The 13,876-nt window shown below is 37.3% G+C and overlaps 1 protein-coding gene across 1 annotated transcript in view; it reads left to right on the top strand.

Annotated features, from left to right (window-relative positions):
* The window catches only part of LOC306669808 (broad substrate specificity ATP-binding cassette transporter ABCG2-like), a gene marked incomplete at its 5' end in the record, with an annotated part of 288,437 nt that overhangs the window by 105,604 nt on the left and 168,957 nt on the right, over window positions 1–13,876 (top strand). The window lies entirely within an intron of this gene.

The following is a 13,876-nucleotide window of genomic DNA, read 5'->3' as shown; positions in this document are numbered from 1 at the left end:
ACCTAATGATTTTTTTTATTATTTTATGCTCAGTTTCATAACACTATTGATCAGGAACAATTATTTCAAATATCATGCTAAGTGAAATAGGTCAAGCCCTAAAAACCAAAGGCCAGACGTTTACTCTGATAAGTGGATGATGATATATAATGAGAGGGGGTGGTGGGGAGAAGAGAAGAATGGAGGAACTTTGGATGGTGTAGAGGAAAATGGAATGGGAGGGGTGGGGGATGGAAAGATAGTAGAATGAAACAGACAGTATTGCCCTATGTATATTTATGATTACGTGAATGGTGTAAACTACATTGTTTACAACCATAGAAATGAAAAGTTGTACTCTATTTGTGTACAATGAACCAAATGTAGTCTGTAAAAATAAAAAAAAGAATAATCAAAAAAAAGAAAAAAAATCACAAAACAACAACAAACTGAATTATACATCAAAGAACCAAAGCCAAAATCTAATGATATTTCATACTAATTTTTCTCATCAGAAAGTAAGAATTAGGAAGAAACGTAGACTAATTTATTGATCTGAAAGGGGAGAATATATCTCCAGAAACTTCTGACATGTTTCTAGTATCTCTGGTATCAGGTTCCTCCTGTACAAAATGAGTAGGCATGTTAGTAGCCCTACAATTTTAATAGTCTGTGAATCTACAATCTGCCACTAAATAAGTAACACATATGTAAATGTTGTAGAAGTAGTACAAAAACTAAATTACTTTTGAAAAACAGTGCTAATGCTATAGCAAAAATAATCCATGATGATAAAAAATCATGTCTTGGATAAGATAATTGAGGTGGGTGGAACGTAGATATTCTCTAGTGGAATTGTAAGAGCTCCGGAGTCTTGGTTGGGGGCTTTGGGCTACAAGTAAGTTGAGGGCCAGTGTCTCAGCATGTGGCTCTTATGCCATTTCTGGGATTCTCTGGCTCTGAAAATTTACTTCCTCTCCTTGGATGCCTCAGTGATGTATTATCTGGTGGCATCAGAGTCTCCTGAGATCTTTGCTAAGACTCAGATATCTGGTCCTGCTTGTCCACCACAGGCGCACCTGCAGAGACACCTCCGTGAAGAACTTGTCAGGGCAGAATTTGGCCATTCCCAGTGTTTTCCAGCTCTGAAAATGCTATGCTTGTGGTTTGATAACTTGGATATCTGTGCCAACACAAGACCCCTCCAACGTCGTACAGCTAATTTATTTCTGTATTCTCCCTTCATTCTTTACCCGTAGTAGACAACTATTTACTGGTACTATGAATGTGTTTTAAAACTTCTCTCTTATTGAAGGGCAGTGTAACAAAAAGTACAGTTCACGAGTTACCATTAAATGAGGAATGATGGCAACCACCGATCCATGTCAAGAAGAAGAACATGAGCAGCACCGGAGAGTCCCATAGGCACTTTCCTGACCACTGCTTCCTCCTCTATCCACGGATTTCTTTAGAAAAGATCCATGAATGTTCTGTGTTGCTGCTATCAGAACATCGCTTCAGCTCAGGTTTGTGTTTTTTGGTGCACAGGTACATCCTTAAGTCCCTCTTCCAGTTTTAAAAACCTTTAAATAATCAAATAATTTTATATTTACAGAAAAACTGCAAAGATAGTGTGGAAATCTCCCATATTCCCTTTGCCCAGATTCCCTTAATGTTGACATTTTAATTCCAGGGTCCACCAAAGGTCAGAAATTTAACATTTGGACATCACTGTCGATGAACCTGCATGATTGTTTTACTTTCCACCATTTTTGACTAATATTTATATTGTTCTGGGATCCAATTTAGGGCATGGCATTGTGTCTAGCTGCCCTTTGTAGAAGGAAATACAGGAATGCAAGGATTTCGGGATCGTCAGATGCAGACCCCTGTGACTGCGGTTGCCTTGGAACAGCATTCAGCCACCACTAGGTGCCCTGCCATGTTGCTGCAATGTCAGTCTAGGGACATGGCTTTAGATTTTTATCTTTGAACTTTATCTTTATGACATTTGATTAATGCATCTTATAATATCTGTTTTACTATGTTATTACGTAAACATCAAGGTCAATTAATTTTCCTATTTTTGGTAGACTTTTTCTGTATCTGTGCTTACAGTTCCCTACATATATATTTCATTACAAAGAGAGAAAAACATATCCATATTTACATACAACATATACCTATCATGTTAAAAACAGGTGAAATTATCAATATTTTCTTTTAAAATTATAAATCATTGAAAATACCACATTTTATTTATTCTTTGCATTATAATTGCCTTTTCATTGTGGCCACAAACACGGAATAAAATTATCATCTAATCGACTTCTAAATTGATGAACATTTAAAGAAGTGTGATATTGTTGTCCATAAGTTTTAAAATAAAATGTTACTTTATAGAAATTTCATTATTTATTTTTATTTCCTTGGAGGGAAACTAATCTATTATGCAGGAATAAATGAAATGTCACTTGATATTTATTCACTAGTTACTCCTCTTGGGGTGCCAAGCAAAACTGCGAGAAGAAAGCAACTATGAACGGTTTCTTAATAACTTGGGGAGGGAGGGAAAAAGGGAAGAAAGTGTGTAATTTGGAGAGATGTTAAAGAGGAAGTACACATACCACTTGCTCTGTCTTTGAAGCCATCATCATGCGCTTTAGTTTTGAATTTTCTGAAAATCCATTGCATTTATACAAATTTGAAAGTAGTAATACTGATTTTTCAGATGTCTTTTGCTGATTCCAGTGCATGTTCAATGAACTCTAGAAGAGAATGTCAAGGGGCAGGGAGGGAGGCAGTCAATGGATCCTACAACAGCCTGGGCTGGTCAAGGTTGATCAACTGAGGGTCCTTCTGTTGCTGATGTTAAGGTTTCAGTATGATCATGTTCTTCCAAGTGTCTGGACTAGCCAGTAACTTGGTGGCAAAATGATAATACATAATAAGTGAATGATTATTCCCGATGTCTTTGGGAACCACTGCACTGGGATATAGGTCCTAATAGAGTTACGTTTTTGTGTTGACTGTGGCTGTTCTTGCCCTTTGAAAGCAAAGTTGTTAAAGACCATTATGACCTGCCAAGCCTAAAATACTATCTGACCCTTTATGGAAGCTTGCACAAAGCTACATTAAGCTTACACGATTTGTTCCCCAAAATTGGAATACTCAATTGGACCAAGCAATATCAGTCCCTCTCAATATCATTTTCATGAACTCATTTGCAGAGTTTTGCTTTAGGTCTCTGCACATTTAGGCCCTATCGTATTAGAGGTCCTGAATCCTAAAGAGTAGGTGGACAGGGCCATATGGAAATAAAGGAAGAGTTCCTTGAAATCTGACAGTGACTGCCACTTAGTCACTTTGGGATTTCCACAGTGGTGTAATGGCAGCAAAGAAAGAAGTTATAATACTGTTCATTCCTGAAACCTGAAGGCTAGGGTTACTGTCAGAAAATAGGTAGAGAATTCACAGAAGTAACTCAATGTTTCTCTGCAATAAAATATCAGAGGCCTCAGGAGTGAGAGTGTGAATATCTATACCAGGCAAGCAGCTTAAAGTATGGTTGAAGTAATGGTCAAGAATGAGGAGGTTCTAGAAACGATTGTGGAACTGAGAAGTAAAATATTGTAATCATGAGCAGTAGTAGCAATGGGGACCAGAGAGTTCCACTGAACCTCTGAACCTCCTGTATTGTGTTTTCTAGAAATATTAACTGGCCTCTCCCTGAGCTGTCCAGAGTGGACTTAAGGTGGGCATAAGTGGCATGGTGTGAGAGGTGGGCTGAAACGGGTGCTGCTGGTGCTGTCACATCTCCTCTGTGCACCTTCACTTTTGGTTTCAGTTGCCGTGCACAGTTCCAGGTGAGCTGAGTTCATTCCAACAGCATCCCTCCTCCAGCCTGCACCACACTTCTCTCCATGTTTCTGCTCTTAGTCCTGTTTCTCATTTGCAAGAAGCCCAGTTTGTGTGCAGGTGTGGTGGGGAATTTCAATTTTGCCATCCCATGAGAACTGGGCCTATCAGTGACACAGTGACACCATGGAACTAATAAGGAAAAATGACTTATTTATGGCTCATTATGTGGACAAAATATCCGTGGACCTTATCCAAAGTTAATTTTGAGATGTGTTAAATGTGAAAGGTAAAAACCATAGATTTAATAAGAATTTTGTAATCTTATGAAGGTCTCTTAAACCTCCCCCAAAGCAAATAATGCCAAAATCTTAATGAACTTCACTTTTTAAAAACAAGTAAACACTGACCAAATGATCACATGGAAGAGAAAAGGGGTCCTTGCTTAAGCCCAAAAGGAAACTTTCATAAATCAACAAAAGAAACTTGACCCATTTGAGCAATAAGCAATGAACAAAAACGTACTGGTTTCTTTTTTATCAAAACATAAAACTTTAAAGATGTGAATAGACAACTTATGAAAAGGGAAGCTCAGGTGTATAAAAACAGATTAAACTTCATTAGGAATCAAAGAGTTTCAAAACAAATGAGGTCTCACTTTAAACCCATTCCATTAGGAAGCTCACTGTCCACTGATGGTAAGGGGTCAGGTAAATAAGGGGACAGGTAAAACTAGTGTCCTCATTCCTTACTGGAATTGTGAACTGGAAAGTCATTCTGGACGCTAACTTGTAATTTCTATGTGAACATATTTATATACGTGGGTCTCACACTCCAACTCCTATTCTGTACCCATAGAGACACTAAAGTAAAGGAGAAAAGGGAATTATGTGTGTGTAAAGATTTTAAATGGAGACCTGAGAGACAACATTCACTACAGGACTGGATAAGTGAAATATGGTGCCTGCATGCTAGGAAATACCATAAATCATCAGAATCACTTGCTGGAGCTGTGCAATATAAAGTTACACTGTGCCACGCAAGAAAAGATCCTAGTATCATGGCATAAACCCATGTGTTCCAACACATAAAAATGATTAATTTTTCTATATATCCCAAATTAGCAAAATGCTTAGATTGTTGTCCAATCTTTGACATACATATTTTTCTTAGCCTTATCCATAATGCATTTCCCCCCACTTTTGTTTCACTTTTCACTTTGGTTTTCTTTCATGTATTTGTTTTATTACACTATATATTCTTGTGTTATATATCCCTTTTGAAATAAACAGCAGTGAAATGTATGTTGAGAGAGAAACAGAAAGCGAGAAGGGGAGGATGATTGATTCCAGTAGGCCACCACTTAGTGCAGAGTGTGATTCATGGTGGTGCTGAATTCAATCATGTTCTCCTAACCTAGACCCACCCTCTCTTTTTCCAAGTCGTCTCTCATCTGCTGGTGCTCATGTTCAGTTAGCTCCTGGTCTCCATCGTGGTCATACTTGGTGAATATTGCCTCAGTCTCTGCATCAGTATGGCCCTTCCTGAAATGATTGAGAGGCTGCAGATGAACTCATTCTTGTACATGGTCCAGCCACAACACAGAGAAATGAAAATGCAGGAGGAAAGAGAAACCACTGAAGGGGCCCTGTCTTCCTCTCAGAGTATGTTTCAGAAATATACCTGCCTATCAAAAACTGAGCTTCTCTAGGAGTATTAGGGCCAGAAACCCCTTGTACCAGGCATTTATCGTTAGCAGCAAGAAGTTCCTAGAGACCCAGGATGTGTCACTCTCACTCTTTGAGATCTTGCCAAAGTTCATCAGAATTTAACTTACCTCCCCCTCGCTACCCTCTGAAATGGCATCCACAGTATTTTTTATTTTTAGTTTTACTTTGGCCAAAGCTTTATGGCAACCTTATTGGAAAAAACAAATACAAAACCAACCACAACAAAAAACCTTGGTTTAGTTTTTTCTGCATTTGCTTTACCTCTCATTTGTAGCTTTAACAACATAAACCCGTGCCTGGTGGAACGGGATCACTCAAGTGGGTGCTGAATAAATGAATAGTGAGCATACCCTTAGTTTTCCATGAAACCGTTGTAGAAGAATTTATATGGAAAGAATGAGGCATTTTCAGTACATCAAGAACTAAGGCCCTTTCCTTCATATGTGTTTTCAGTTTGGTTGACAACAAAAATCACTACATATCCCATAGTTATCAGCTTCCAAATATAAAGGAATATGCAACAGTTCTTGAGGAGGCCAAGAAAAAAGTCATTTATTAATTATCTTTTCCATTATCTCACAATGAGTCATTTCCTTATACATGGTAGGCATGCAAAAAAAGAAATCCCAGTGAAATATGGATGAGGATTTTTCATTGAGAAACTAGTCAGGGTTGGGATGGAGTCAATGGTAGCGTGCTGGCCTAGCATGTGTGAGGCCCTGGCTAGATCCCCAGAACCACAGAATCAATCAATCAAACAAGCAAATAAAGTACAGGCAGAGGTTGCTTTGCAAGTTAATGCAGCTCTGTAAAAGTGATCTCACAGACTGGAATTGTGAAAAGTGAACCATATAATTAACAGCAAAAGTTTTAGTATCAGTAACAAACTTACACAGAAATAAAAAAGTGAATAGAATATATACTTAGTGCACTGGGATTTAAGATACTACAAAATTTGCAAAGTGTTATAATTCCTTGGGAAATAAAATGTATCAAGACCAGTTTGAGGTCACCTTCTCATATATTTCATTATATTATCCCTCACAATATGAACTGAATTTTTTTTGCGCATTGATGGAATGACATATTCCTTTCTAAATACATATCACTTTGCAACATTTTTCTTTGCACTTTCACTATTCTGAAATATCTCTAATAATTTTTCCTTTTATGGAAAGATCATTGCTGGCATCACCTCCTCCAAGATAGCTTCTTTCTTTTCATCACCAACATGTTCCTTATTGATATTGATGAATCGTCATTCTGGCTGTTCACTTGGATCTCTTAAGTGGTGGCAGTGTAAACATTCCCACGCTCAGCTGTTTCTTCTGGAAAAGCATGGCACTGATTTTGATTCCAATTCCCCGTTTACCCTGTTCCCTTTCTTTCTTAGGTTTTCATCTTTTGGGGCCCAATCACTTTCTATTACCATGTCTGTAAAATATCACATAGGTTTATCACAGAGGACAAGAAAGCAACACTACACACTTTGTCATTGTGTGAACTGAGCAGCAGATGTCCAGTGACCAATCAGAAGCAGACAGGAAGCAGTGTCACCACTGGTCCCTAAGTATGATGCACATCTGCTACGGGTATTGATGTGTAGACTGAAGATCCAGCACTGGAGTTTGTACTGTGTGCTGTTACTTACAGTTCACAGAGTGTGATAACTCAATATGAATCAGGTTTTTGAGGACCTCCTGTTACTTAACAAAACTGTGGTAACTGAACATTTTGTGTATCAAATCTGCACAATGTGGAGACCTTCTATGCATGGATGTTCACTAAAACGCAGACAATTGTGATGCTGAATTCAAGATAACAGGGACCTTAAGTCACATCCAAGAGATTTTAAGAAGCTGGAATTTACCCTTAAGGTACGATCCACAAACAACATGATCCCAAGGCTTGATTCGACAGAAAACAGGTGAAGAAGCCACCCCTATCTACCAACATGACGTTGGACAACACATAGTGTACTTCAAAAGTCTTTATAGTTACTGTGGAAATTTATTTTCTACCAAAAAACGAAGTCACATATAGAAGAATGAAGCTGCCCCATTTCCCTGTCCTGCCCTCTGTTCAATGTATTGTCCTGCCTGAGAAGCTGGCAAGTGGAAGTCCTCAGGCTCAAGGCTGTGGTCTCAATCCAGGGGCCTTGTCCTTTGGCAGATTTACCACTGCCCTTGGGAGGTCAAGGGTAATGGGAAAGGCACTAAATATTGTCATCCAAATTTTTTTTTCTTTTTTCAAATAGTAATTGAGGTAAGAGCTGGAAGAGGGTTTACACAATTTTGCCTTCCAGTTTATTCTGAACTTAGGATCTGAAAGTGAGTCTCCACCAGAGGAAGTGTCTAAACTTACAAAGTAGCTCAGCTCCAAAGAATCAGAGGTTATTAAGTGTTGAATTCAGGGCATAAAGGCTTACCCAATTGTATGTCCAAGTCAACAGCATCACTTTAAGTCTCCAAGATAGAGAACATTTAAATTCTTCCAAAGAAATAGCAGTGTATTCTTTATTTTAAACAATGTCAATGGATCAGTGTTGATTAGGAAACTTGAGACAATCATAATTTTATGTGAAAAATTTAAAAATTCAGAGAATTTGGGACTATCCTACCTTACTGATAAGGTCTGATAAGCTCCATTTCAGCTTTTTGCTGGGAAGACATCAGATTTTACTTCAGATAAATGTCATTGATGATGGACGAGAACATGCTCTGTCTGTACATCAAAGAAAGGTTGAGGTTAAAGGAGGAAGCCTAAATATATTTTTAAACATTAATCCAATGATTGACATGCCTTTTTATTTACATCCATTTTCTTCAATTGGAAGGCTTTATGATGTCAAAAGTATTTTTGCGATCTTCTTTGAAAAGATTATTTTCTCCATTAAGACATGCCAAAGGAAACTATACTACACATTTTCACTTGTAAAACCATATATAATAATATGGTTTGAAAAAGAGACACTAGACTGCAATAAAAAATGAACATCTTAACCTAAAAACAGTGTGAATATCTAAAACAGTCTTTAAATGTTAACACTGAACACAAGTAGAAGTTTATGCTTACCAAATTTAATTATATGATCATATTTGATATTTAGAGAATTCATTTTTATGAGTTAAGAGGATATTGGTTAAGTTATATTATTATACTGTGTGCATAAAAATATGTAACAACAAATCCCAACATTATGTACAACAATAAAGCACCAATGAAAATACGGAAGAAAAATAATCTCTGCAAATGGGATATAAAGACCTAGTAGAATGATAGTAAAGGGAATATTTGTATGAAAGATGTAGACTTTGTAGTCAAATAAAACTGGTTTTCAGTTTTGCAACTGTTAATAATATGTGGTTCAATCTTCTTGTCTCATTTTAGGATTTGTTTTGCATTTATAAAATGGGAAAGTTACAATATTTCCTTTACAGATTAGTAGTGTGGGACAATGGGATACTATGCAAAGTGTTCAGGAAGTCCTAATTCAAGGAAAGGGCTAAATCACTTGCAACTATTGTTCAGTGGCAGCTAGTTTACTCAGTTTCCTGACTTTTCCTTCCCCAGTGGTAAGGCTTTGTATTCACAACATCTGTATGCAATAAATTTTCTCCTAGCCCTGCACCAGAAATATCAGGTCCTCTTTTACGTGCTTTTCCTCCTTGTGTTTAATGGTTTGAAGAATAGAGTGGATTGTGTGATTATTTCTGTTTGTCCACATGAAAGTCCATGAGCTCTTCATCAGGCAGAGTCAGGCTCTCTTGCTTTCCCATGACATCCTCACTGTCTCCCACATGCTTCCTACTGTCCACTGTCCACTGTCAACTATATGTAATAATATAGGAATAAATGGTGGAGTCAATGTTTATTGAATCAGGGATACATAAATTAAGTGGGCTTTCTTTTTAGAAGGTTACTAAATCTCCAACAGAAAAAAGTACTAATATCTGAAGCAATGAGATCACAACATAGAATACACATAAATTCCCGGCTAAATGCTTCATTAAAAGGGATAATAATTTCAGTTAGAATGCCTTCTCCCTTCTCCTTCCCAACCCAGTTGTCTAACTAGTGATCAAGCTTTCAAATGACTGACTGATGCCTGGAAATATCTCACTTGAAATGGGTTCATGGGTTCATCCTCGGAAGAGATTTTGTAAAGCAGATGGTGGAGAGAAAGGCTCCTGAAGGAGTGGGGAGAGGAGAGTCACCATCTTCCTCCACATTCAGCTTTCCAGGGTCACTAATTGTCAAATGGGTCTCTGTACCAGGATACCATTCTCTGTGTCTATGTGGGGGAAGGAGAGGAAGATATTGGGGGAATTAGAGGCTGGTCCTGACTCAAATAAGCCTCTTCACAGCATCATGGATTATTTTAAACAGAGGCAAACAGTGAACACCAGGCAGCTTGCGAAGGGAGCAAATCCTTTCTCAGATTGTTTTGTGCTCAAAAGACGAGTTTGTATTAAAAGTGTCCATTTACCCATCTATCTATATCTATGGGATGCAGGGAGAATAGTTCCTGCTAATGCAGCACTGTAAAAGTTATATTTTTTGTATAAAGTGAAATACTAAGATCTTGTTTTCATGTTCTGCTGGTTGATCTTATAAATTAATAATCTCGAGAAATGCTAGAAGCTACAATACAGTCAAGGCAGGCACAGCAGTAAAGAGGGGCCATGATCTTGATTGTAGATCTCTGCATTAGATTTCTTATACCTTAGACAGAGTACTTTGATGGACATATGGGAAATTTTGTTCCTTGTAGACTGTTTGCAGGAAAGTTTAAACTGCAAGAGGTTTATTCTGCCACTTTAAATATTTCAGGATATTTTTATTGTCATAACCTGACAGGCGTGCAGAAAAACACTAATTTTTTTTTCCAGTAAGTGGGGAAAATATCATTAGCAAAATGCCCATAAATAATTTTCCTTATATGATTTATGGCAAGCTAAACACAAATATGAATTAGCAGATTTTCCTGTGATTATTGTGGTCAATTGAGAATTCACTGTAAATGCCTCTTGATACTCAGAAAGATTTCACCTCACAAATTGGAAAATAAGTAGTAACCTACAAGTAAATTTAGGTCAAAGAAAATTCAGATTCTCTTCTGGGAATATTGAGATCTAAAGTGCTAAGAAAATCAAAGATTATAATTAACACATTTTAGAATAGGGTAGGAAATTGGTGTTTTCCAAACTTCCACAATGATCACCATATAGAGACAACTCCAGAAACTCCTAAAAATTATACTGTGTGAGTGTAGATGTCCAATATCTCCTCCACCACATAGTTAAAAATAAAGCAGAAAAAAAAAAAAAAAATCTCACAGGCTCCAGGGAGGAACCCAAACTGGTGATGTATCAGATGAACTTTACCAATATCATTGCCAAGAATGAACCACACCAAATGCTGCTGGTAATTCAACCAATAACCTGCATTAAAATAAGACTAACTAAAGCAACAATAATACAAAGATGTGTTCAAAAGAGTATCTATCTTTTCTTTTCTTTCCCTGACTTTATGAGGCAAAAATAAAAACCCTACAGGTCCAGCTCATTCCAAGTGAGCAGCAATTCGTTTTTATCAAATACCTTCATCCTTACAGACTCTTGTGCTAAAAGAAGAACCAGACTTCTCAAGGCCTCTGTCCCAGAGGATTGCTTCCTTTTAGGCCTCCATTCAGTCTTCCCATATTTATACTACTCAACATATACATTTTTTAATGAAAAATTAACAAAGATAGTCTTACTAAGATTTCTTCTGGATGTAAAGTCATTTTACAAGGTAGAAGGAAGAAAAATAGAGATACAAGCCATGTACTGCAAACACACATCATCTAGTTGAGAAATAGGATATAGTCTATAATATGTAAATACAGTGATCCAGGTCTCTCATTCATTCAATCAGTAGACAACTTGTGATCAGCACTGAAATTTTACTCTGGTGTTCTTTTCCTCTCCGGCCCAGAGCCCGATAGTTCATAGGTTCTCAGTAAATGCATATCGGTTGAAACAGTAACATGCATATTTTACTCTCACACTGATGCCCCTGATCTTTAGTGCTTTCCCAAAACTGAAGTGAGAATTTTTCTTGCCAAATTCCTATTTCAGTTGTGTCACAGTGAGACAGTTAAATGATTCAATTAATGGTAGCAACTTCCTATCAATTTGGAAATAGAAGGTCTAGCTTCATAATTTCAGACATTTAAAAGTCCCTACTCAGCTATTAGGCATCACTTTCTCCTCTGCTACAGGAGGGGGGGCCACACCCAGAACCTGAGCTTCCAGCACCCACACAATTTAGCAATCATCAGTAAAGGAGGAACTGAGGCAAGTGAGAATTCCCGTCCTTTTCAGATCTCCTGTTCTTTCTATCATACTTGACATGATGGAGAGTAGCAGTGCGGAGCATGCTTCCTGCCCAGCTCTGTCAGAGGGACTGACACAGGTATGCTGCACTCTGCTGGGACATTCTGTGGATCCAGAGCCTATTGAGGGGAAAATTTGTCAAGAAAGAGTAGTAAGTGAAGGCTCTAAAAGCCAGCTAGATAATTATGATTAAGTTGATTATTTTCAATTAACATAAAATTATAAAGTATTTGGGTGGATTCATACAGGACTCTTTGGAGGAATTTTACCATTGACTTTGTTATTCTGAAAAAGAAATGTTGATAATTTATTCTAAAAATTTGATTCCTGAATAGGGTATTGTTAAAATAATGATCAAATATAAGTATTCCAGTCATCAATTAAAGATATATTTCCTTTATTTTTCATTTATGCTTAAGATCTGAATTTCCATCCTGAAGGTTTCAGGATCTGTTTAGCTTTCACTGCTTCAGTAAAGGGTTAATGCATGGCCATGGTTGTGTAGCGCCATCTGCTGGAAATTCAGGCAAACAATGCCTCTGACTTTGAAGGATGATTATTTTAACAGACATCATAAAACATGAACCCAGCCTTTTCCCTTGTACTGGCTTTGTGCTGTCTGAGATGTCCTTGAGTGACAGTTATACTCGTGACCATGAATAATCAACATGATGAGTCTATATAGGTGGCAGTTAAATGACCCCTGGGTTTGAAGTCTGGTGACATGAACCAGATTTTCAACTTTGCTCCATCCTGAATGTCTTCCTCAGAGATTCATGTTTGTGGATATTGGTGTATTGGCCAGCTAATAACAGGGTAAATGGCACCATACTCACTGACTTAACTATCATGAATCACAAGGTTGCATTAATAGAGCTTCAACACAGAAAATAGTACCCACTAGTAGTATGAGGAGAATTAGCAAAATCACATTGCAACTGGAAAGATAACCCTACATCTCTCAATCTTTAATGGAGAAAGTAGACAAAAGTTACCTAGGCACAAGAGTTTGAATTTAAAATGAGATTTTCTATATGTTCATCAAACCTCATGCAGGTTGAGCATCCCTAACCCCAAAATCTGAAATCTGAAATTGCTTGAAAATCTGAAAATGTTTGATTGGTCAATATGACATCACAACTGGAAAATTCCACACCATGAAACTCTGTTTCATGCACAAAACTACTAAAAATATTGTATAATAACCTTCAGGTTATGTGTACAATGTGCAAAAAATCCTGGATCCAGCCTCCAAGTAATTTCTCTCTCTCTCTCTCTCTCTGTCATATATATATATATATATATATATATATATATATGTTTGTGTGTGTATGTATATATGTGTATATAAATATATAGATAGGTATATAAATATAGATATAGATATAGATATCACAACACCTGAAAAAAAAAATCTCAAATCCAATTATTCCTGGTTCCAAGTACTTTGGATAAGGGATATTCAACCTTCACTACCAAATTTTTACCCACCAGAAGAATTGCCGAGCACAGTTCAGGTCTACAATCTACTGCTCATAATGTTTCACAATTATGCAGAGTCAAATGAGCAGGAAAATAGGTTTTATTCAATGCCAGCTTTAAAGAAAGATAAAAGAACCCTTTTGGTATTCTTTTCTTTTGTTTTCCATCTTCAGAAAACTCAAGAGCTAAGAAAGCTTTTTATTAGAGAAGGTGATAAAGTGGGACAAGAGGCAGGAAGAAAACATCTGAAGGTTGAGCTGGTCTGTGTTAGAGAACATGTCAGTGGTGCCTGGCCAGGACCGGGGGAGTGTCTGTTCCCAACATGAGGAAATTCAGAAGTCATAACGGTTTGGAGCTTTAATTCCCCTTAATTTCTGATGCATTCCCTTCATCATAGAGGGAGTCAGTTTCAAATTCTCCTGTTTAGTTCAGCCGTCAGTGTTGAGG

This window comes from Sciurus vulgaris (genome assembly GCF_902686455.1).
Source record: "Sciurus vulgaris genome assembly, chromosome: 9".
Lineage (NCBI taxonomy): Eukaryota > Metazoa > Chordata > Mammalia > Rodentia > Sciuridae > Sciurus > Sciurus vulgaris.
Note: the sequence above shows the minus strand (reverse complement) of the source record. Positions and strands in the feature narration are given on the sequence as shown.